The sequence below is a fragment of the Canis aureus genome, chromosome 8, assembly GCF_053574225.1.
Source record: "Canis aureus isolate CA01 chromosome 8, VMU_Caureus_v.1.0, whole genome shotgun sequence".
NCBI lineage: Eukaryota > Metazoa > Chordata > Mammalia > Carnivora > Canidae > Canis > Canis aureus.
In genome coordinates this window covers 34,092,409-34,116,803 of record NC_135618.1, presented here as the reverse complement: position 1 = coordinate 34,116,803, position 24,395 = coordinate 34,092,409, and the positions used below count along the sequence as shown (strand labels likewise).

At 40.3% G+C, this 24,395-nt stretch overlaps 1 long non-coding RNA gene across 1 annotated transcript; it reads right to left on the bottom strand.

Annotated features, from left to right (window-relative positions):
* Positions 1-448: 448 nt before the first annotated feature.
* LOC144318584 (uncharacterized) lies at positions 449-21,921 on the bottom strand. Its single transcript, XR_013384637.1, has 4 exons — positions 21,817-21,921; positions 8,796-8,966; positions 1,618-1,704; positions 449-1,062 (listed from the first exon to the last, which is right to left on the bottom strand). It is a non-coding gene; the product is annotated as an uncharacterized LOC144318584 (long non-coding RNA).
* Between the last annotated feature and the right edge of the window lie 2,474 nt (positions 21,922-24,395).

Below are 24,395 nucleotides of genomic sequence, written 5' to 3'. Positions count from 1 at the left end.
CTGAATTGTGCCCTTCTTCCCATTCATGTGTTAAAGCCACAACTTCCAATGTGACTGTGTTTGGAGACAGGGCCTTTAAAGAAGCAGTTAAGGTTAAATGAGGTCTTAAGGGTGGGGCTCTACCCCAATGTGACTGGTATTCCTCTAGGAAGAGGAAGAGACACCAGGGATGCAAGAAACCAAACCCGCTGACACGTTGATCTTGGACTTCTAGCTTCCAGACCTGTGAGAAAATAAATTTCTGTTGGTTAAGTCACCCCATCTGTGGCATTTTGTTATAACAACCCTAATAAATTAATACCATCCTCTCAGAGGATTTTACCTATATCAAACTTGAGGAAAGACATTAGAGGAGCACCAGTGTTCTTTGAAAGCACTTTAGTGTCTGTCCTTGAAGACTGGAGGTGACAGCTGAAGATGGTGCCATAGAAATAGGTTCTTTGATTTCATTGTGGATGATGGATCTCAGTGACAGAGTGGCAGCAGATAGTGACAAGGTGAGACTGAGACTGAATAGTGATAATTAGAATGGTTTAATCTATACACATTTTAAAAGATGGCTAAGTGATCATGAAGACATGAAAAATTGATCCCTAAGACTGATATAGATGGGCAACTTGACTTTTATGTGACAAGATTTTGCTTCATCTGTAAAATGTAAAAGTTCTAGGTCTATAAGTAAAGGTTTAAAATGGAGAGCTAATGTTATTTGCTATTCTAGACCCAAGCTCATTCTCGAATCTGAAACCCATTGATTAGAAGGGAAGATCTGTCTCCTGGAGGACAACTCCTATGGTCCTTTCTGTAACTATATAATATATGTCTTTTACTGAAAAATTCCCAGACTTTTCTGGGATTATCGTCCACTGCCTCTAAGCTGATACTACTTCCTAGGGTTCCAAAATGCCATTGTGATCCATCAGTCAGGGTGGAAGTCCATACAGGTCAGATGATATAGTGTATTTTATTACTATTTTCCAAATTCTCCATTTTCTCTCTCTGAAGTATATTTAAGATGGCAGGATTAATTATCCCATGTTTGGCTGAGTGATTTGCTTTGACCTGTGAAAGAAGGCATGAGGGACATATGTCACTTCTGGACAAAAGCTTTAAGACACATTTTTAAAATGTTTTGTCATGTTTCTTTTCCTTAATCCTAAAATAGGTAATGCTCCAGATAGCAGCAGCAGCTATTAGCCTGAGTCCTGGAATGAAGACAGAGTAGGATACACCCATACCCAATCAATGATGACATGTAATATGAATAAGAAATTATGCATTGTTTTTGTAAGGCACCAATATTTGGGGCTATTTGTCATTGCTGCATAACATAGACAATCCTGACCAGTGCAGGTGTTAAATGGAGTTTTGCCCCAAATCTCAGTCACAGTGGGCCCAATGGATCCACAGATCTGTTTGTGGTTATTTCTTCAGGACCTGAATGTATAGTTGGAATAGACATATTAAGAGTGATATAGTGACTCTTGCTATTCATGTAAGTGAATAGCAAAATATTCACTTTGGTGTGTAGTTTAAGATTTATTCCAGTAGAAAGGACAAATTCGTAAACCCAAAACAATACTAAGTCTCTAGGGGAACTGCAGAAATTAATGCTACCATCAAGGACTTGAAAGATGCATGGATGATGAAGTAATCTTCTTCATTCATCTTGTCTGTTTGGTCTGTGCAGAAGACAGATGGGTCCTGGATGATGAGAGTAGAATATCATAAATTTAATCAAGTGGTAAGTTGAATTGCACCTATTGTTCCTAATATTTTCTTTTTGCTGAAATCAACCAACACACCTTCTCACTTCTGATATGCAGCTATTGATCTGGAAAATACTTTATTCCTCTAAACTGAGTAGCAAAGACCAGCAGAGCAGTTTGCTTTTACCTGACAGGAGCAGTAGTGCATCTCATTGTCTTCTTACCTGATTGCTACCCTAGATTTAATGCTGTATTCTCTACTTGCCATCCTTGAGTTGGACCTCTCTTGGTTCTGTAAAGAAGGATAAGTCTGCTGCCTCTGGTATTCTAGGCTTCTGGGGTTTTGGTTTGCTTGTTCATTAATTTTATTCCAACTCTGGCTGTCGGTGTGATTCAACTCACTTTCCATCAAAAACTGTCAAAAACACTTGTCTAATGCCACCTTGTCTTCATCACATCTATAGATTTAGTCTTTTGGGGTAACAAGGATTTTATTCATCACAAATTCTACATAAAGATTTGAAAATGTGTTAGTGTGAGAAAATTATATTTCCCAGGGAACTTCACACATTTCCTTCTTTGAGCAGAAAAGTGGAGACACTAGGTCTTCCAGAAATTCTGAAGCTACCTGATGCAGTTCACAGGAAAACACAGACATTTCAGCTGCAGAGTAGTGAGATATTACAGCAGGGATGAGGAAGGGGAGGAAAGACAAGAACCTGAGGGAGTAGGTATTTGGGCAAGTTGACACACACACACACACACACACACACACACACACACGTGGAGAAAAAGAGAGAGGGGAGAGAGAGAGATGGCACATTGAGAGTTGTAGGGATAGATGCTGCTTAGATGGAGAAGATAGAGAAGTGAGAGAAGAAGAGGACATTATAGATGTTTGCTGCTAATTAAGAATGTACTCCTCACTGTCTTACATACATGTCAGAATTTTTTCTTTGAAGAAGATACCATGTTGAGTCTATAACTAAGAATTCAGACATTTACTTAGTTTATATATGTATTATTTTTATTCTATTTCAATGGGACCTTGTGGAGAGGAAGCCAAACATATGCCCAGTCTGTCCTCTCAAACTGTTTTTGAATTAAACATATTGAAAAGCATCTGGATGACTTCCTACTATCTTCTCATTTACTTTAAGAATCATTCCCCTTTATTACAATATTTAACTTGCTTATTCCAATTTAAATATTTGAAGATCATTCTTTTTGATGGAAAATATAGGAGCAAAAGTCGAGATGTCTTCTATCATCTACCGAGATTACATTATATTACTTAAACTTTATTATATTAAGCCACTGAGATTTGGTGGTTTGTTTGAAATAACAGCTAGCATTTCTTACCCTATATAATACAGCTATATAACTTCAAACTTAATGATTTATAATATTTTAATTTCTGGACAAAAGCTTTAAGACACATTTTTAGTATGTGTCTTATGGAGGTTTTAGTCATAAGGTATACTTATGGAAGTTTTTAGATTTTCTGATATAATTTTTACAGAATTAAGGATAACAGGTATCATTTCTACCCTCACAAAGTCTATACATGTAGCTATTTATTCAGGTTTTATGTCTATATGTCTACCCATTCCTACCTCTCCCCAATGTATAGCTTTAAATCTGAGTTAATCAGAAAGCTTTTATGCAATCTCACTGATTTCTTTAAATGTCTCTCCACTTTTCTCTTAACAAGGACAGGATTTTTCAGGACTATATACCTAGAATTTCATACTTTGAAAATATCAGAACATTCTTGTGCCAAATTCCTCTTCTGGACTGCTGGTTATGTCTATCTTTTCTCTAAAATAATCAAATATCCTATTTCCTCAAGTTTATGTCCAACATTTTGCAACTTTCTTTTCCTTCTCTCTTAAAAACTCCAAGTGACATGGCTACTTCCTGTTATATTCAATCACCAACCATATTTCCCTTATTTCTCAGAATTAAGGTTGGAACATGAGTTCCCTTTGTGGCTTCCTGTGTTTTCCAAGAGATGAAATTACAGGGAGGGCAAGTAAAGACTGAGTTTGATACTTAATTTTCAGCAGAAGGGGACTTTTAGAAACTGTTGATGTCATTAGCATAATTGTACTCTATCCTGAATTTTTAATCTCTATTAGGAAAGCAGTGACTCTCGTCTAGCTTGGTACTCTATGGAGCATGCCAATAGCCATTTAATTAGTCTTCTTTCTCTTTTTATCCCCAACTAAATACTTTCTGATTTGCATGTATTATCAGAATACTGGATTCCCAGACAGGGCTTTACTCTGGAGTGATTTACTCTGGAGTGTTGCCATTTCTCTGCCTCCTTTCTTGCGTATCTGCTTTTTATTAATGAGATAAGCCCTTCCAATATTGGGTTCTAAGTTTCATCTTTACAAGTCTCAGATTGTGTTTACTGTACTCCATTAAAATTTCCTGTTAAGTTGGCCTGTTCTCTATTCCCTGGGCTTTGAAATATAGCACCCTTCCCTCCACTTTTTTTTTGTTGTTAAAATATTATAAATCATTAGGTTTGAAGTTAATAGCTGTATTATGTAGGGTAAGAAATGCTAGCTGTTATGTCAGCAAACCACCAAATCTCAGTGGCTTAATATAATAAAGCTTTAATTCTTGCTCTCACAGAGTTCAAAGCAGATGTTTCTGCTTAGTGGGTAGCCTTCCATGTGGTTGTTTGCAGACCTAGTCTCCTTCATCTTGCAGCTCTTCTCTTTTCTATATTCTTGGAATCCTGTCCATTCAGCCAGTAGATAAGGAGAGACAGAGAGAAGGCAGAGAATCCCACAGGAAGTTTTTACAGGTTAGACCTGGAAGTGGATTACATTACTTTTGCCCTCATGGTATGGACAGTAGTGAGAACACAGTCACACGGCTGTACTTAACTGCAAGGGAGTCTGGGAAATGTAGACTAGCTATGGGCCCAGGAAGAAAGAGAAACAGAATTGGTAAATAGTAGCCAGTCTCTGCTTTGTTTAATTTATATAGTTCTATAAAATATTTGTTGAGAGTTCTCCATTTTGATTTAAAGCGATTTTCTGGTGACCTTTTATGTTTCCCTTTCATGCCTGAATCATAGTGACAACATCATTGTGGCTTCCTTGTTTTCGGTTTCTATTTCTGACAATATACCCTATAGAGCCCCAATAGATGTATCTTCTTAAAATCCTATGTCCATCATGTCCTTTTCCTGTCTTTCCTCATCCCAGTTCTTCATAATTTCTCTGTAATTTGGATCCATTTTACTTATCTAATCTGTTTTTTGTTTGTTTGGTTTGGGGTTCATTTCTGTTTTGTCTTTGTTTTTGTTTTTGTTTTTCAAGAGGGAGAGAAACAGGAGTTGGGGGGTGGGCAGAGGGAAAGAAAGAATCTTAAGCAGGTCCCATGCCCAGCACAGAGCCTGACATGGGGCTCCATCTCACAACCCTGAGATCATGTCCTGAGCCGAAATCAAGAGTCAGACGCTTAATTGACGGAGCCACCCAGGCACCCTTTACTTACCTAATCTTATCTCCCATTAATCTTGGTCTGGGATCCAAATACCTAAATGCTTTGATGCTACAGTCCTCTTCCTTAATCCAAATCCCTCGTACAAGGCTGGGAAGTGACCCTCTTTAATGTTCTGAGCTTCAGACTCAAACTGCAAACTGCTTTCTAGAGGAAGAACAGACTGTGCAGAAGCCCCTTTGCAGATGTCCACGGTCTATGAGCAGCCCCCCTGGGCTCTCTCCCTCTGTGGCCACACCAACCCTTCCTCAGCTCTAAGCATCTTACTATTATGCTAGTGGGGAAAGTTGAATGCAAGGAGAAGCAGTATATCAGTTAGTTTTTGCCACATAACAAACAATTCCAAGACTTAGTGGCTTAAAGCCACAAACGTTTGTTATTCCTCGGGGTTCTGTGGGATGGCTGGGCAGTTCTTTTGGTCTAGGCTGGCTCCGCTGGAGGGGATTGTCTAGACTGGCCTTGCTCACATGTCAGGGGATTTGGCCAGGGTGGGGGCAGGTAGCTTGTGCCCCTTCCTACATTGTCTCTCTTCCTCCAGAATGTGGCCTGGGCTATTCGCACGGTGGCCAAGGGGTTCCCGGCAGCAGGAGATGGCAAACTCCAATGCATGAGTTCTTTACCTATCTCTTCTGACATCGTCTTAACAAGCAGATGGAGGAAAGGCAAGGGAGTTCCTATTGACTTAAAACATATCTGGTTAAAGCTATCTGTTCCAGTTATCCCTAAGGGAAATCACCAGGGAAAAAAAATACTTCCTTAAACTAGAATCAGGAAAGAGGGAGAGAACAAGAGACAGAGGGGAATGTTGGGAGCTGGAGGGGGTAACATATTCTCAGAGATTAAGACACGGATGTCTTTTGGGGACTGTTATTCTATCTACCATATAGGCCCTATATCTGTGTACCTGTAATACATTTTAATCCAAATTTGTATTTAATTTAGCTCTATATTTTATATAATTTCTAATTATTTTGTGTCTTATTTTCTTGCCCAGGTATAAATCCTCTGGGGACATATATCATACTCTGACCATGCTCCTGAAATGCTTGCCCAATACATATCTTGACTCTTCACCTGCCCATATCAGCATACCCTCACTTTTGGGGAAGAATGTGACCTGGAAGAGGGAAGAGGATCCAGGAAGTTTCTCTAGCTTAGGGAGTTTTAACAGGTTGGGGAAGTAGAAAGTGAGGTACTGTCTTATTGACAATACCATAAAGAGTAAGGTAGTTACAGGAAGTTGATAGGCATCAGTGCCACAATAGGAAGGAGAATCACATATTGGAGGTGACGATGATCTTCTTTCTTCCTCCCTTCCAAGTTTACTTCCACCTGAGTTCATGATGCTCTGTCTTATTTAGAATGCCATCTTGGTTTCTGCAGCTATTCAAAACTTGTAAGTCCTTGGTTTCAGATACTACTAGTTGCCCACCTAATGTACATTCTCTTCTTTTTCATTACCAACGGAATCCAAGTTTTGTTTGAGGCATTTATATTTTGCGAGCTTTTTGGGGGTCTAGGAAAGGTTATATGTCACAGCTTGAATTTATCTGCCAGAGGTTGTCAGGAAACTTTTGCTTTCCTGATGTAGGTACCACTTTTTCTTCATTTTGCTTTCTTCTTCCTATCTGGGCTGAAGATGTTAGGCTGGAGAAGGAGCAACCACCTTGTGGCTATGAAGCAACCATAAAGCTGAAAGCCACATGCTAGGGATGGAGGAACCAAAAGTTAAAAGGAGCCCGAGACTTGACATCATAGAATCACTTACCATTCTAGCTTGTGGTATGAAAAGATAAATGGCTGTATTTGTTTACAACATTATGATAGCTTTCTGTTACATGCAAACAAAGACAATCCCCAACATAGTCTTCACAGCCTTTCACGTATCTCATCTCCCCCATGAAGCCCTCTCTATTTAATAAATCTTAATCTCTCTCCTTCCTGACTGCCACAGCCATCTCATTTATAATATGATGTATTAGTTTTCTGTGGCTGCTAAACAAATTGCCACAAACCTAGGCGGCTTAAAACAACAGAAATCTGGAAGTTAGAAATCTAAAAAGAGTGAGCAAGGTTGTGTTCCTAATAGAGATTCCAGGAAAGAATCTGTTTCTTTGCCTTTTCTAGTTTCTAGAAGCTGCCTACATTCTTTGGCTTGTTGTCCCATATTGTGCTAACCTCTGCTTCTTTTGTCACATCCCTGACTCTCCTGCTGCCCTCATAAAAGGATTTTTGTTATTGCAGCAATCCCATCAGAATAATCTTAGGTAACCTCTCCATCTCAACATCCTTAATTTAATTGCACTTACAAATTATCTTTTGCCATGGAAGGTAACATATTCTCAGAGATTAGGACACGGATGGATGTCTTTTGGAGACTGTTATTCTATCTACCATATAGACCCTATATCGGTGTACCTGTAATACATTTTAATCCAAAATTGTTTTTAATTTGGCTCTATATTTTATATAATTTCTAATTATTTTGTGTATAAGTCTTATTTTCTTGCCCAGGTATAAATCCTTTGGGGACATATATCACCTGCAGAGTTGGGCACATACCTATTTGTCTTAGAATTTCATTCTCTTCATTGACAAATGCTGTATGTATTTTTGGGGTAAACACAAACACCCAAACACCTTTATGTTTAATTGACTACAGTGAAAATTTATTTACTTTTCTCATTTCCTAGTTCTCAACATGTAATAAAAATATGTAAGCTCTTCTTGTCGTTTGCAATGTTTATAGCAGCAATGTCCACAACAGCCAAAATATGGAAAGAGCCCAGATGTCCATCAACAGATGAATGGGTAAAGAAGAGGTGGCGTATGCACATATAATGGAATATTACTCAACCATCAAAAATAATGAAATCTTGCCACCTCCAATGACATGGATGGAACTAAAATGTATTATGCAAAGTGAACTAAGTCAGTCCAAAAAAGACAAATACCATATGTTTTCACACATATGTAGAATTTAAGAAATAAAACCGATGAACATAGAGGAAGGGAAGGAAAAATGCAATAAGATAAAAACAGAGAGGGAGGTGAACCATAAGAGACTTAACTATAGAGAACAAACAAAGGGTTGTTGGAGGGGAGGTGGGTGGGGGATGGGCTATGTGGGTGATGGACGTTAAGGAGGGCACTTGTTATGATGAGCACCGAGTGTTATATGTAAGTGATTAATTACTAAACTCTACTCCTGAAACTAATTTTACACTATATGTTACCTAACTTGAATTTAAATAAAATCTTGGAAGAAAAAAATATGTAGGCTCTTATAATTAGCCTAAGATAGAAAGCAGTCTTCATTAGTGCCTTTTAAGCAAGTTTTCGGAAGAGTCTTAATGATCTGGTTCTTTTTGGTACCAGCTAATGGGATATTTGACTTATTTAGCTGTTGTACAGTTTTTTTTTTTCAAATTCTTCTTGTTTGATTAACTGATATTGAGACTTTTTATCATAAAAAAAATTTCAACACAGAAAAGTAGAATGAATTATTCAGTGACTACTCATTTAGCCACAATCTAGATTGAGCAACATAGGCATACATACCTGATTTTGGGGGCCCAACTCATTTTAAGGTAAATTACAAATAATTGATTTTTATTCAATGCCATTAAAGGAGTTGGAAGACATCTTGTTATACTGAAGGTTTTCCCAGTTTTAAATATCTGATGTGCTTCAGGTCACTATAGACTGCGGCCTTCTTATTCACTAGAACATCTGTAAACAGAGGAAGACATAGACATGGCCAACATGCACATGAGAAAATGCTCTGCATCACTTGCCATCAGGGAAATACAAATCAAAACCACAATGAGATCCCACCTCACACCAGTGAGAATGGGGAAAATTAACAAGGCAGGAAACCACAAATGTTGGAGAGGATGCGGAGAAAAGGGAACCCTCTTACACTGTTGGTGGGAATGTGAACTGGCGCAGCCACTCTGGAAAACTGTGTGGAGGTTCCTCAAAGAGTTAAAAATAGACCTGCCCTACGACCCAGCAATTGCACTGTTGGGGATTTACCCCAAAGATGCAGATGCAATGAAACGCCGGGACACCTGCACCCCGATGTTTATAGTAGCAATGTCCACAATAGCCGAACTGTGGAAGGAGCCTCGATGTCCATCGAAAGATGAACGGATAAAGAAGATGTGGTTTATGTATACAATGGAATATTCCTCAGCCATTAGAAATGACAAATACCCACCATTTGCTTCAACGTGGATGGAACTGGAGGGTATTATGCTGAGTGAAGTAAGTCAATCGGAGAAGGACAAACATTATATGTTCTCATTCATTTGGGGAATATAAATAACAGTGAAAGGGAATATAAGGGAAGGGAGATGAAATGTGTGGGAAATATCAGAAAGGGAGACAGAACATAAAGACTCCTAACTCTGGGAAACGAACTAGGGGTGGTGGAAGGGGAGGAGGGCGGGGGGTGGGGGCGAGTGGGTGACGGGCACTGAGGGGGACACTTGACGGGATGAGCACTGTATGTTGGTAAATTGAACACCAATAAAAAATTAATTTATTAAAAAAAGAACATTTGTAAACAATTGCTGTTATCTTTTAAACACATGATTGATTTCAAATAAATTTTATTTTAGTAGCCATAGCCTCCACATTCCTCTTAATTTCTTAACTAGTTTCCTAGAAAGTAAACACTTAATTCTCATTTTATTTGGGGTAAAATCCCATTCCAGCTTGCTTTAGCTATGTTTGCAGGCTAGGAGACTAAAGGAGTAATGACTTGGATCTTGATGCTTTTTATTATTTCACATTTGTGCCACATCCACACCAAATTTTGGCTGCTTTCTTTCCCAGAAGAAAAGAATTTGGACATAATTTTACTTAAAATCCACTTATGCAATTGTTTTGCTCTCGCTTCTGCTAAGGGAATCATAAGTGCTCTTCTTGCTATCTCTAGGAATTCTTGGCAAATATTAGAACTATCAGTGTCAACCTTAAAAATAACAAAAGTATAGCTTTCAAGGAAGGAAAGCATTGGAAATTTTATTTTAATTCTCCCATTTTGTATAGCAACAAATTATCTCTCAAACTCACACAGCTTTCACTTGAAAATTTAAGTTCAGCAAAAATCTTAAAGTTAGGGACTTTGTTGCTTTTATTTGCATTTTGGGTTGTTGGGATGAGCAAAGCGTTTTACTTATAAAAAGTGTTTGGGGGATCCCTGGGTGGCGCAGCGGTTTAGCGCCTGCCTTTGGCCCAGGGTGTGATCCTGGAGACCCGAAATCGAGTCCCATGTCAGGCTCCAGGTGCATGGTGCCTGCTTCTCCCTCTGCCCGTGTCTCTGCCTCTCTCTCTCTCTGTGACTATAAAAAAAAAAAAAGAAAAAAAGTGTTTGGGAGGTACAACCGGTTAGTATTCTCCTTTTCTCTTCCTGTTTTTCTCTACTTTTGGCTGACGTGAAGGTTCACAGAGAACTTCACCCCATGCCTGGGTGAGACTGTCATGTTCATTATTCAAAAAAAGTGGTTTATCTTTCTAAACGTAAGTCCTTTTCTATGCTTCATCGAAGTCATTCTCAAACTCTATTCCCTCTTTCCATCTCAAGACTTTAAACTTCTGTTTAACCAATGATTAGAAGGAAGTTTTTAATAGTATTGTTATCTCACATACTTTACAAAGTAATCTAGATCTTTTGTTGTCTCTAGTAATTCTTTTTAGCATAATTTCTGCCTTTAATTAGTCTAAAACCATCCCTTTTCTGTTTTTAAGCATTCTTACTTTATTGTTCAAAATAAAACAATAAACATTAAAGTTAGAATCTATTGTTTCCCACCATGTTGATCGGAAGCCAAATCTAGAAAAAAAAAATGATACAAGTACTATCATGAAACTTTAGGCAATATCATAAGAAGGCTGTAGAGTGTGTGAAATGTATACCTGAGACTTCCATGTCATAAGACCATTCCACTATATCATAAGCAAATTTTAATATAATAGTAAATATTATTTCTATTCATATTAAACTATTAGCGTTTTTTAAAAAAACTATTAGTGTTTGAATTTTCAAAATAATCCAGAATTGATATTTTATTTTCAATACTTGGTCTCATATGAAACCACAAAAATCATCTAGTCAGCTGCATTTAACGTGAACTCAGCTTCACTTTGTACGTCTGAAGAACCTTAAACAATTTCAGAGGAATGTTCCTTCTAAGAAGGGAACACTGTACACTTAGAACAATAGAAAAAATGAAAAAAAATTGGGAAAAGAGTTTAAATGACACAGTTCTCTATTATCCTGACTTCAATTCTCTGATACCCACTGGGTGTCCTTCAATTTAATTCTGACACTAACCACCCAGAGTTAGCACCAGACCCCACAGGTTTAAAGGCTCAATCTTCCACAGGACTACCCCCCTTCAGACACCAGCCACGAATCCCAGAGGCCACCCCTGCTTCTGAAGAGAAGCCATAACCACTGGGGTTCATATGACCACCTCAGGTTCAATAACTTGCTAGGATAGCTCACCAAACTCACTAAGAGTGAGTACATATACCATTATAGTTCCATTATAAAGGATGAAGTTCAGAAATGGCCAAGTGGAAGATACACACGGTGAGGTATGGGGAAGGGACTGCAGAGCTCCTTTGTGTCTTTTCCTCATGGAATCCTAGTATATGAGCCTCCCAGCACATCAATATGTTCATCAACTAAGAAGTTTCTCCAAGCTTGGGTCCAGGGTTTTCCTGGGCTTCAGTACTCAGGCATGATTGCTTAAATCATTGGCCACACAGGGAGGAGGCAGGAAACAGAGTTGGGAGTGGAGCTGTTCTCTTAATAGTTTCCCAGGGTGAGAAGGGCAACTGAGTATGACTTAAGACAAGATCATTTCATTTTGGAATTAGAGAGGAGAAGGGCACAAAGCCTCCCCTGTGAGTGGAGGTATAAGTTATTTGGTAAAATAGATATAGAAAGACAACATTCTATGTATGGTTAACAAACATACACTCACATGTTTGTAAAATACTAGAAGGAAAGGAAGGAGTAAACTATGCACAAATGCAAATTTAGTTTACTCATCCTGGTTTAATCATTTGAAGGAATAAATCTATCCTGACACACTCATTCACAAACATGTCACATGACATCTTTTTTTTTTTAAGATTTTATTCATTTATTCATGAGAGACACAGAGAAAAAGAGAGAGAGAGAGAGAGAGAGAGAGAGGCAGAGACACAGGCAGAGGGAGAAGCAGGCTCCATGCAGGGAGACTGACCCGGGACTCGATCCCAGGACCCCGGGGCCACACCCTGGGCCCAAGGCAGGCACCACTGAGCCACCCAGGGGTCCCCATCACATGACATCTTGAGAGCATACAGTAGCCAGATTATTATCCCTTTGCATGAGTTCGTTATTTCAGGCTATTCAACAGATGCTTTAAAAGAGAATCCTCCATGCCAAGCCCCTAGTGGAAATAAGCTGTCTTGTTTGAAATAGATGGTCTGGGAGTTATTGAAGAAATTCTCCCTCATCCTCAAAAGTGAGAATTTTGTTAGTTTTAATCTCAGTAATTGTTGCTAGGAAATAGGTCAGGCAATTTGTTTTCTCAACTGTAAAATAAAGTGTTTGATATAAATGATCTCCAACTTTTTTTCCGACTTTAAAATCATAGGACTCTGGAGTCTCAAATCTAGCTTCAAATATAGGGATCCCTGGGTGGTGCAGCGGTTTAGCGCCTGCCTTTGGCCCAGGGCGCGATCCTGGAGACCCGGGATCGAATCCCACGTCAGGCTCCCGGTGCATGGAGCCTGCTTCTCCCTCTGCCTGTGTCTCTGCCTCTCTCTCTCTTTCTCTCTCTGTGTGTGACTATCATAAATAAATAAAAATTAAAAAAAAAACCAAATATAATTGGTGCTTGTGGGACAGAATTTGTTCCCAACTGAAAAATGTGTTGTAAGTCACACGTGCATCTTTTTCTCCCCATATCGCACAGGGTTCCCAGATGCTGAGGTTGCCAGACAGAAGCTGATCATGGTTAATATACATCTTTAATAAAACCTCAGGATTTGTTGTGGCAATTTCCACAAGCTCACTTGAGGGACCTGGTCTAAGGATGGTTTTCTTCCTCAAACAACTCTTAAACCTTCTGTGAAACATGAAATGCCAGAAGTAGAGATGCATTCCTGTTGCTTCCTGTCTTGTCCTCTATCCAGGCCCTAAGTATGAATAACGGACTAGATGTTCTCAGCTGTTCCATTGAACAGATGAGGGTGCTTTTGGCAAATACCCTACTAAAAGTGACTTAACCAATAGAGAATTAATTTCTCACATAGTAGTAGAATTGGTTAATTGGGCTCCAGGTCAGCTTCTTTCAGATTTCTTGGCTTTCCCCTCCTGGGAACAAAATAGCTACAGCAGCTATAAGCATAGTGTCCTCACACAACAATGTCCAAAGGCAGAGAGGATACTTCATCTCACTTATCCTCTTTCTCTTATGGAGGAAATCTTTCCTTGAAGCCTCCAGCAGACATTCTCTTACAGGCTAGTACTGTGTTACATCACTGAGTCCATGGCTTCATGAATAGCCTGTTAGCAAAGGAGAAGGTGGTCTGAATACACTGAGAGGGCAGTCAGTAATGTCTGCCTCAACTGCTCTGGCCAAAAATTTGACAGAAGATCTAATTGAAAGGGAAGGTATAGAAAGTATTTTGTTCACATGTGTATACATAGGGGTGCTAGGGTGCTCCTCTCTTCATGCTTTTGGCCCACTACCCTTAATTTTCAAGGACTCTGGATAGAGGTGAGACTGAGCCTATAGATGGTGTGATGTAAGAGCAAGGGACAAGGAAGGGCGCCTGGGTGGTTCAGTTGGTTAAGTGTCCAGCTCTTGATTTCAGCTCAGGTCATGATTTTGTGAGCTTGAGCCCTGTGCTGGGTTCCGTGCTGGATATGGATCATGCTTAGGATTCTCTCTCCCCTTCTTCCTCTGGCTCTACCCCACCCTTAAGCACATGTGCTCTTTCTCCCTCAAAAACAAAATCAAAAACAAACAAAACAACAAGGGACAAGGACCCACACTGAAACAATGAATGGGTAGAGGCCCAGATGGAGGTTGAGAGGGAGGCTGAAACTAATGGTAGTAGGAGAAGGGCTGCAAGCAGAGTATGGGATTCTCTAGTCCTCTATATCCTGATATATGTTCTGCTTGACTCTTGTTGAGTAGCAGAAAAAATTGTAACTGATTCTTACGCACCAAAATGCAAGATCCACTGACATATTACACATTTTACATATCTGTAGGATGTTTCATCTCAGATAATTAACCAGAAAGCATATAATTATCTCAATTCTCTGACCTATTGCCCAGGGGTGGATGATCCAGATACAAATAATGGGCTCTTGACTTCTGATGTTCAATTTGCTTTCTTGGGATTAGGGATCAGCAGCATGAGTGTCATTCTATTTTAAAAACCTATTTTGGTATCCCTGTAACATGTAATTGATTTGCTCATGTAATTTGCTCAAGTTTGGTCAAGTTTTTGACTTGAAGTCATTGTGTGGGTTAATGTGTGAGTGCTTTAATGAGAGCACAAGCTTTTAGGACTGAAGTGCCGGAAGAAATACACGAGAAACACTAGTAAGACTTCCTACTGTGTTTCTTAGCATGTAGCACACACTCAGTGCATGTTAGTTTCCTTCCCTCCTTTGGCTCTCTTCCTAATTACCATTTCCCAAGATTCTCAGCAAAATGACTTCATCCTCTATTTTGGAGCATCCCCTACCTCTACCCCAGAAAATTAGGAAGAGTATAACCAGTAATCTAAGACAAGATGATCAGAAATGAAAAGATAGAAGGAGGAGGATGCCCCTTTATCATATGCTGAACACCTGTAATACATGTGCTAGGGATTCTAAGGTGAGTTAGGACACACTCCTCGCTGAAGGAGCTCACCGTCTGGGAAGGGAGGTGTAGGGACAGAGAATGTGAGGTTTGAGGAGCATGAGGACAGAACCGGGCACGAGGTGCAGGTGAGCACTTAGAAGGGGCACCTAGTTTACACTGCATGGGGAGGAGGATAGGGGCCATCAGGGAGTCCTTGTAGCAATGATACTTAGCAGTGGCGGCTTGGTCCTAACACCTTTGCTGGGCTACAGCTTTGAAGACCGTTGCTTACCCAAGAGGGAGATTGAAATAGAAGACATCATTTTCCCTAGAAGTCCTGAGGAGAGCCAAAGCGCAGCCATTATTAATTTTGCTGTGGGGATTTGGCTATCAAATGTGTATTAAAAGGCTTCTAGGTGGTCCCCCTTCCTGGGCACACACAAAATCCTGGTGGTTGTTTTTTTTTTGTTTTTTGTTTTTTTGTTTTATTTTGTTTTGTTTTCTGGTGGTTGTTTTAGGAAAATATATGAATAGCCCACATGCCTAAGCCACACCCCTTGGGTTTTGGTTCAGTAGATCTGGAGTAGGGCTGCAGAATTTGGTTCTGAGGTATAATCTGGGTGGATAAATGGCTGGAATAGAACATATGTTACCTCATTTAAGCTTCAAAACTTTGTAAGGGGGAGATGACACAGCTAGTCTGCAGACAAGAAAGCTGGTTGCTGGGCTGGTGCCTGGCAAACTGGGTCTCGTGGTCAGTCCTCTGCAGTGAGAGTCATGTGCACCTTCCACTGTGCAGTAATTCACTTAAACATTAAACTAAGTCCTTCACTTGGAGGTTTTTCTGATCACAAAGGAAGAATACTAGTTCTGCCAGAAAGTTCTAGATTTTGGGGGTCAATTTCTGAACAATTCTCTGGGGGATCTTTTAAGAAAAATTGAACCATACAATGAACATTGTTCTCTGCTGGAGTTTGTTAACAAATATAAAAGTGCTGTTTACTTGACTTGGACTTTTTTTTCTATAACATGCCTGAATAAAATGGCAGTAGCCTGTAATAACACCAACGTAGTCATTTGATGCAGTCAGACATAGAACATATGTAAGTTCACTTTATTCCTTTTTCAAATATGTGTTGAGAACTTGATATGTGCTAGGATTCCCTTAAGTTACTATGTGAGTTCCTGAATTAATTGAGAAAATTGGTAATGTAGGTGGCAATTATGTGGATCTATATTTTAGAAAAGCAAAAAAAAAAAAATGTTTGACTCCATTTTATGCCGTTGCTCTCGGTTATCCTGTGTAGTTGGTGATACCTTCCAAATTAAGTTTAGGTTCCTGTTCTGTGGTGAAATTATTGATCCATATAGGCCTATACAGAGAGGAGGAAGACATGAAATGCTTTGAGAGGGATTAGCCCTAAAAGCTCAACTTTGAGATTTTTAGATTTTATATACAGAGCTCTTTGGGACATTTGACTATCTCAAGGGTATAAATTATATGTGTCACCTCAATGTTGGCATCATGTGGCAGGTAAGCAACAGAACCGCAGAGGCTATGGGGGCTTCCACAAGTCTCGAGCCCTCCGGCAACAGGGCAGGGCAAGACCCACTGGCCAAAGTTCTGTTTGGAACCACAAGCTCTGTTAGCTTCCTGCTTCTCATCTGAGACCTGGCCAACATCCAAAATGTAAGCCCTCCTGGACATGCTTGCATGTGCTCATTCCTGGGTTGTTTTGTGCATTTTAGCCCTTGACTCATCCTCCCACTGCTGTGTTTTCTGCCAGTCTTCCCAATGTGTCCTCTGCAATCCCCATTCAGCTGTACACCCCCACACTTGTTTGTCATAGAATGTTCCCTCTGCTTCTTCACCTTCACCCAAACCCAGCTCTCCCCCAAGGGCAGGGGTTGCAAAGAGAACTTGCTTTTTCTCCCCAGCCCCAAGGACCAAAGAGTTGGAAGGCAACAGGAGCATCCTCTCAGCCCCATCTGCTACTTCATGTCTTTTCTCTGGTACTTGCTTGGGAAACCCCGACTTTCTCTGAGGCTCTTACACTCCCATCACACTCCCCTATCTTCACTGGCCACATGTGCCAAAATGCTTAAAATGTGCTGTAAGTGTGAACATTCTCCAGGTCTTAGGAAAAGAAAATATAATATGTCTCAATGTATTTATATTGGTTACATGTTGAAACATGAGACTACTTTGGATATATTGGGTAAAATAAATATTAAAGATAATTTTACTTGTTGCCTTTTGTTTCACAGATATGACTACTGAAAAATTTTAAATGACCTAAATGGCCTCTATTTGTGTCTTCTGTCATTATATTTCTATTGACTGACACTGACCTAAGCATGCCAAGTCCTTTATGGATATCAGACTCGGGCCTGCTAGTCTTCCTTCAGTTCCTTGGTGATTTCGATGCTCTGGCTAAGGCTTTTTTTTTTTTTTTTTTATGAATAAAAAAAAAGTCTTGATTAAAAAAAAAACTATAATAAAGTAAAGCATTTTCATTATATTAGAAAATGCAGATCATAAAATAATAAGTGACCAGGAGTCACACATACATGAAGGTATATATTGCTTTTTCGTAACTTGCTTTTTCCACTTTCCAGCATGTCATAAACATCTCACTGTGTCATTATATATTCTCCTGTGACAATTTTTAAGTGATGGACTAATATTTTCTTATAAGGGTATATACCCTAATTTATTTTGCAGTCTTTGCTAACTGGGCAGGATTTTTGCATTTTTCTATTGTAAATGAGGTAGAATGCTTGCCTAAGAGGGAGCTGGAAGTGCTTTTTGAAGAGAGGGCCACATTTAAAGATGCCAGCATTTTCTGGCTATAGAAGGAGCAGGTCAGTGACAGAGGAACCCATCTACTTATTTTCTGTCACACAATTGTCACATAATCTTAGAGTAAATGTTCAGTAATTATTCTTGGGAAAACCCAGAAGTTAGTACCGTAAACCAAAGACAAATGCTTCAGACTCAGATGGTAAGTATTTCTAAATTGGATAACTACTATCTTTATGGAGATTGTCTTCCAGGTGATGAGACTCTGGGTCTCCTCTTTGTGAGAGGGACCCCTCTCCGCCCCCTGGAGTGTTGGAGCTAGGCGCCCTAGATGATGTTGAGGTCCTGATGGCTGTGGAGGGGAACGGGTGTAGGCAAGGCAAGGGAGAGAGCAGCAAGAGAGCTGAGAATAGCAGTCACCTTTTGGAGTGCACATGTCTAGGAAACATGACCAGTGAGTGCCTACAGGGATTATGGAATGTGTTCTGTCCTTAGAGAGCCCCAGGAATACCTGGGGTACACCCCAAAGTGGGCACTGTGGTCTTGGTACTACTTAGCTAGAGACTGTTAAGCAAATGAGTGCTTGGGCTACAGAAGGCTGACATTCCAGCTGTGATCGTCTGTTCCATCAGAGGTTCAAATCAAGTCACTTGAGGAAATACTCAAAGCTAAAGCTGTCCCTAGGCAGGAAAAGTGTGCAAATTATTTAATTATACACATATCCACAAAGACAGACAATAAAACAATAGTTAAACCAGAATATCAGAGCAGATAATTTCTAATATCAAGATTTCATCAGATATAAGAAAGGGAATAAGTATGGTTGTCTTAAATGGATTTTTTTCAGGGTTCATATAGTGTTCATTGCTGAAGTTCCAAAGCAGGCAAAAGTGAGAATCAGATTGCCTGGATTTGAATCCAGATCCACCACTGATGATTTTGGACAAGTTACTTAATGTCTCTTAACTTCTCATTGGAGTTTCAGGAGAAATAAATGAGGTAGCTCATACAAAGGGCTGAGCAAAATGCCTGACATGTGCTCAATACATGCTACTTGTTGTTCTTATATTACTATCTTTATATTATTTTTCAGGTAGCTTCCTAACTGGTCTCATTCCCTCTATTCTTCCTCTTTCTCCAATAGATTCTCCACAAAGCAGCCAGAAAATTAAAAATTCAAACCTGATGTGTCACTCTCCTGTTTAAACTCCTCACCCTGGTCTGGAAAGAAGGCCCGGCTGGATTTGGCATTGCTTCCTCCATGGGCAGCCCCCCCTTCACCGCCTTCCTGTGTTCCAGTCCCAATGGCCTATCTGCTGCTCCTTGACCTTCCTGTGCTTGTTCTTGCCTTGTACCTCAGTCAGATGGCTCCTCCTCAAGACAGTCTTCCCTGACCCCCAATTTCAGTGACTCACCTGACAGTTATAATTGCATCATCTTGCCCCATTTTCTTTGTGGCACCATCCTTCTGAACATTTATTTTATTTCATGCTTACTGTCTATCTTCCTGCACTGGGATATAATCTTCCTGACAGCAGGCACCTTTTGTGTCTTGTTCAGTACTAACTCCCAGGATCCAGAGCTGAGCCCAACACATGCTAGGAGCTCAAAAACTATTTGTACAATAAGTGAATGAAAGATGGAATGAACAATCTTTGTAATTACACCCTATTCTAAGAAAGATCAGGTCCTACCTACAGTTAAAAAGTGCCTTGATTGAAAAAGCATTTTAGTTGGAGCATTAAAGATGGAACTTGGAATCAATAGAATCTCAGCGCTGGCCAATTTCTGATTTTTCTTTATACTAAAAGGATCATGGTTGGAAGAACAAATATTGTTAAAATATCTGTGCTACCCGGAGCAATCTATATATCCAATGCAATCTCTACCAAACTACCATCAACATTTTTCACAGAGCTGGAAGAAATAATCCTAAAATTTTTATGGAACCAGAAAACACCCGAATAATCAAAGGAAAGTTGAAAAAGAAAACCAAAGCTGTTGGCATCACAATTCCAGACTTCAGGTTGTATTACAAAGCTGTGATCATCAAGACAGTGTGGTCCTGGCACAAAAAAAGACACATAGATCAAGGAACAGAATAGAGAACCCAGAAATGGACCCTCAATTCTATCGTCAACTAATTTTCGACAAAGCAGGAGAGAACATCCAGAGGAAAAAAGACAGTCTCTTTAACAAATCGTGTTGGGAACATTAGACAGCCACATCCAGAAGACTGAAATTGGACCATTTTCTTATAGCGTACACCAAAATAAGCTCAAAATAGATGAAAGACTTAAATGTGAGACAGGAATCCATCAAATCCTAGAAGAGAACACAGGCAGCAACCTCTTTGACCTCAGCCACAGCAACTTCTTGCCTTTAAACTTCTCTAAAGGCAAGGGAAACAAAGACAAAAATGAACTATTGGGACTTCATCAAGATAAAAAGCTTTTGCACAGCAAGGGAAACAGTCAACAAAAGCAAAAGACAACTACAGAATGGGAGAAGATATTTGCAGATGTTTTATCAGATAAAGGGTTAGTATCCAAAATCTATAAAGAACTTATCAAGCTGAACACCCAAAGGACAAATAATCCACTCAAAAAATGGGCAGGAGATATGAACAGACATTTCTCCAAAGAAGACACACACATGGCCAACAGACACATGGAAAAATGCTCAACGTCACTTGGCATCGGGGAAATAGAAATCAAAATCACAATGAGATACCACCTCAGGCCAGTCAGAATGGCTAAAATTAACAAGTCAGGATATAACAAATGTTGGTCAGGAAACGGAGAAAGGGGAACCTTCTTACACTGCTTGTGAGAATGCAAGCTGTTATAGATATTTTGGAAAACAGTATGGAGGTTCCTCAAAAAGTTAAAAATAGAGCTACCCTATGACCCAGCAATTGTACTACTAGGTATTTATCCCAAAGACACAAATGTAGTGATCTGAAGGGGCACCTGCACCCCAATGTTTATAGCAATGTCCATAATTGCCAAAATTATGGAAAGATCCCAGATGTCCATCAACGGAAATAGATAAAGAAGAAGCGTTACATATATACACACAATGGAATATTACTCAGCCATCAAAAAACTCTTGCCATTTGCAACAATATGGAAAGCACTAGAGGAGATTATGCTAAACAAAATAAGTCCATCAGAGAAAGACAATTATATGATCTCACTCATATGTGGAATTTAAGAGAAAAAACAGAGGAGCATAGAGAAAGGGAGGGATAAATAAAACAAGACAAAATCAGAGAGGGAGACAAACCATAAGACACTCTTAATCGTAGAAAACAAACTGAGGGTTATTGAGGTGGGTGGCAGGATGAGAAAACTAGGTGATGGGCACTAAGGAGGGCAAGTGATATTATGATCACTGGGTGTTATTTATGCATTGAACTCCACCTCTGAAACTAATTATACACTATATGTTAATTAATTGAATGAATATAAAATAAAATAAAATAAGAATCATGGATTAAATGGCATTTCTCCCAGATATATGGGATCTTGAAAAGTTCACAGCGGGCCATGCTCAAGGGACATAAGAAATGACAAACTCTGAGGAACAAGGCAAAGGGAGACTGAAAATCTCCCATATAAACCACTCTGCAGAGAAAAGGGGAGGGGAGGGGGTCTGCGCTCATTCTCCCTCTGCATGTTTCTGACATAGTGTGACTTGTGTGTCACTTGTAAAACACTGCTCTTTCAGAGCCTTCAGTCCTTTGCTTCCTGAGGCAGCCATCCCTTCCTTCTGAAATTCAATTAACTCAGCCCTAATGAGTGGCTATGCAGAAAGAGGGCTCTTATTTACAGAACACAGGGAACAATAACAAGCCAACATTAATTAGGATTGTTACAGCAAATCAGAAAAAATTATTCTCTACCTCGACAGTGGGCAGATTTCTTCTTTCAGACACCAAGTCTCAGACTTGAGAGAGAGAGAGGCCTTGTGGTCTTTGTTTATTGCTGCGAAGATGATGTTTAAGAACAATACCACTAGATTTTTCCTTTGTTCTACAGTCTTGTGTCAGTCCAGCCAATCACGAGTCACTATTTTTCTGGCTGTTGCCATACTGAATTTTCTGAATAAACCCAGGCAACCACATTTTAACCACAATGATAAAATACTTTTTTTTTTTTTTTTTTAATTCTGTAGGCAAAGGGCCACGTCAGTAGGAGGGTTTGACATACGGATCATGTTTATCCTTTGATCATCTGTCATTTTGTTAGAAGAAAGCATATGCCATCCTTTGCTCTGTTTCTAAAATAGATTCAGAGGAAGTGAGGAATTAATCTTAACCTTAAACACATTGAGCCCAGTATTTCCTATCCAACTGCAGAATGCACTATCTAGTTTCCTACACCTCGCCCTTGCTAAGTTTAGGTCCGCTGGGCCAGCTGTTAAGAAGGAAAAAAGGGGGAAGGGAACGTTGCTTTAGATGGATAAGGCCCTGCACTGCCCATTATCACTCCTGGCTTATTTCCTCACTGCTCCATTTCCCATTCCCTACCCTGACAGAGCCAAGCAGGACCAGAGCTAATGACCCTGGTGATTTTTCAGACATTTGTTCCAAAATGGGATTGGCACGGGTCTCCTTCTTACCGCGCTCCACTTTATTGCTATGTACAGTCAGCCCCTCCGTGATGTACATCTTGCCCATCTTGGGACTTTCTAGAGAAGCCAAGTTTTGCCTTGCTGTTTGAAAAGCGATGCTGACAAGAGAGGCTCCTAGTCTATCTTCAACTCACCTGCTCGGCTCGTAGGTGGAGCTGGTGCTGAGCAGCAGCATTTGGAGAACTTGTGTTCTCAGATTTTTCTTGATTAAAGTGAAAGCTGCTAAGGTGAGTGTCTTTGCAGACAATTCAGTCAACGTTCTTCAACTTTTCAAGACAATGAAGCGACTGCTGTTGCAGATGGAGGCTCTCATTCTGCTCTGAGCTCAGCACCCAGAGCTGGCTCATGACGAGTGCTCAGTAAATGCTTTGGAAGCTGAACTCGAGCTAGTGTTTGGGGGTCCCTCGGGGTGCAGGTGAGCGGGGCTCCCCGGGCCTGTCGGGGAGGGGCTGCCCGGCTTCTTTCACCCCTCGAGCCTGCTGCCCCTGGATGCCCAGGCCCTGGGCCAGAGCAGGCCTCTGCTCCCCATGGGCCTGGCAGCTCGGCCCCGGCTCGGCGGGTGGTGAAACCTGGTGAGAATATTTATGAAATGAGCCTTGTGAAGGAAAAGTAACTATGAAAAATCTCCTGCATCCAATGAAATCAAAACTGCCTTTTCCCCTCTGTTTGTGGAAAATTTAAAAACTCTCGTAAAGACTGAGCACAGAGGGACATGGTGAACACTCGTGTACCCATCACGGAGCTCCAAGTGCTGTCTGGTTTTCCCTAGATTCTCTCACGAACGTCTTCCGTTCTGCGGGCTGGTGTGAGAGCCACTTTGCTTGACATCCTGTGAGTTCTAGTCTTTCCATATCGCTTAGGCTAAAATAGGATTTCATAAGTGAAAACTTTACTACCGAGTCTTTGGTTGTGATGCCCTATTTTTAGGTCCTGGGACTGGCTGTTCCAGAATGTTTCAATTAAATGCTAGTAATGTAGAAAACAGCCTTTTTCTAAGGCCTCATGTCCCCTCCATCAGTGGCTTTCAGCCACTTCCTTCTGTCTGATTAGATTCTTAAACGTGTCCCTGGTGGGCTGCTGGTGGAGCTTGTGTTGCTTTGTCAGTCTGTCTGCTTCTGGCACCCACACACGGCAAGTACAAGCTTCCTTTGGGCATTTGAGACCGTTAGAGCTCAAACTTTTCTTAATTGCTGTATTTTCAGTGAATGTTCTTTTGTCACAGTGCAATGACCCATTTTTTTTTTCAACCACAGAGCTGATGGAGATGGGCTGCCAAGTCACACTGGGGACTGACTCAGGGACAGGGGCAGCGGGCAGCAACCTGCACACATGATAACCCAGCTAGGGCTTGGTTTTTATGGAATACTGTCATTTTATAGATTGCAGTCTGTTATCAGTGCAGTTGAGAAAGATAAGGTGATGTCATGTTTTGATTTACATGCCAGTAAAATAGGAAAAATCAAAAGGAGTCCATAAAATTACCAGACCATCTCGTGAAATTTCCTCCTTGACCAAATGTTATTCCTTGGTTCCAACGATTAATGATGATTGAACGGGTCAGGAGAGAATAAGCCTTGTTTTTGTGATATATATGCCTCCATCCCTGCACAGGTTTCAGTATGCCAGTCAGTCTTTTCCCCACTTATATTAGAGCAAGCTCGACCAGATGATTTATACCCATAGGACTTGGAAGAATGAGTTTCAGATGTGCAGCGAAGCTCCTGCTTCCCAAAGAGGCTGTAAGGTGATTGCAGTGGTCCTCGGCCCGCTCCCCCCAGATCCTCTCCTTGTCCTTCTCTTGCAGCCTGTTTCCCTGGCTTCTCTGTCACTTGGCTCCCAGTTGGGTTC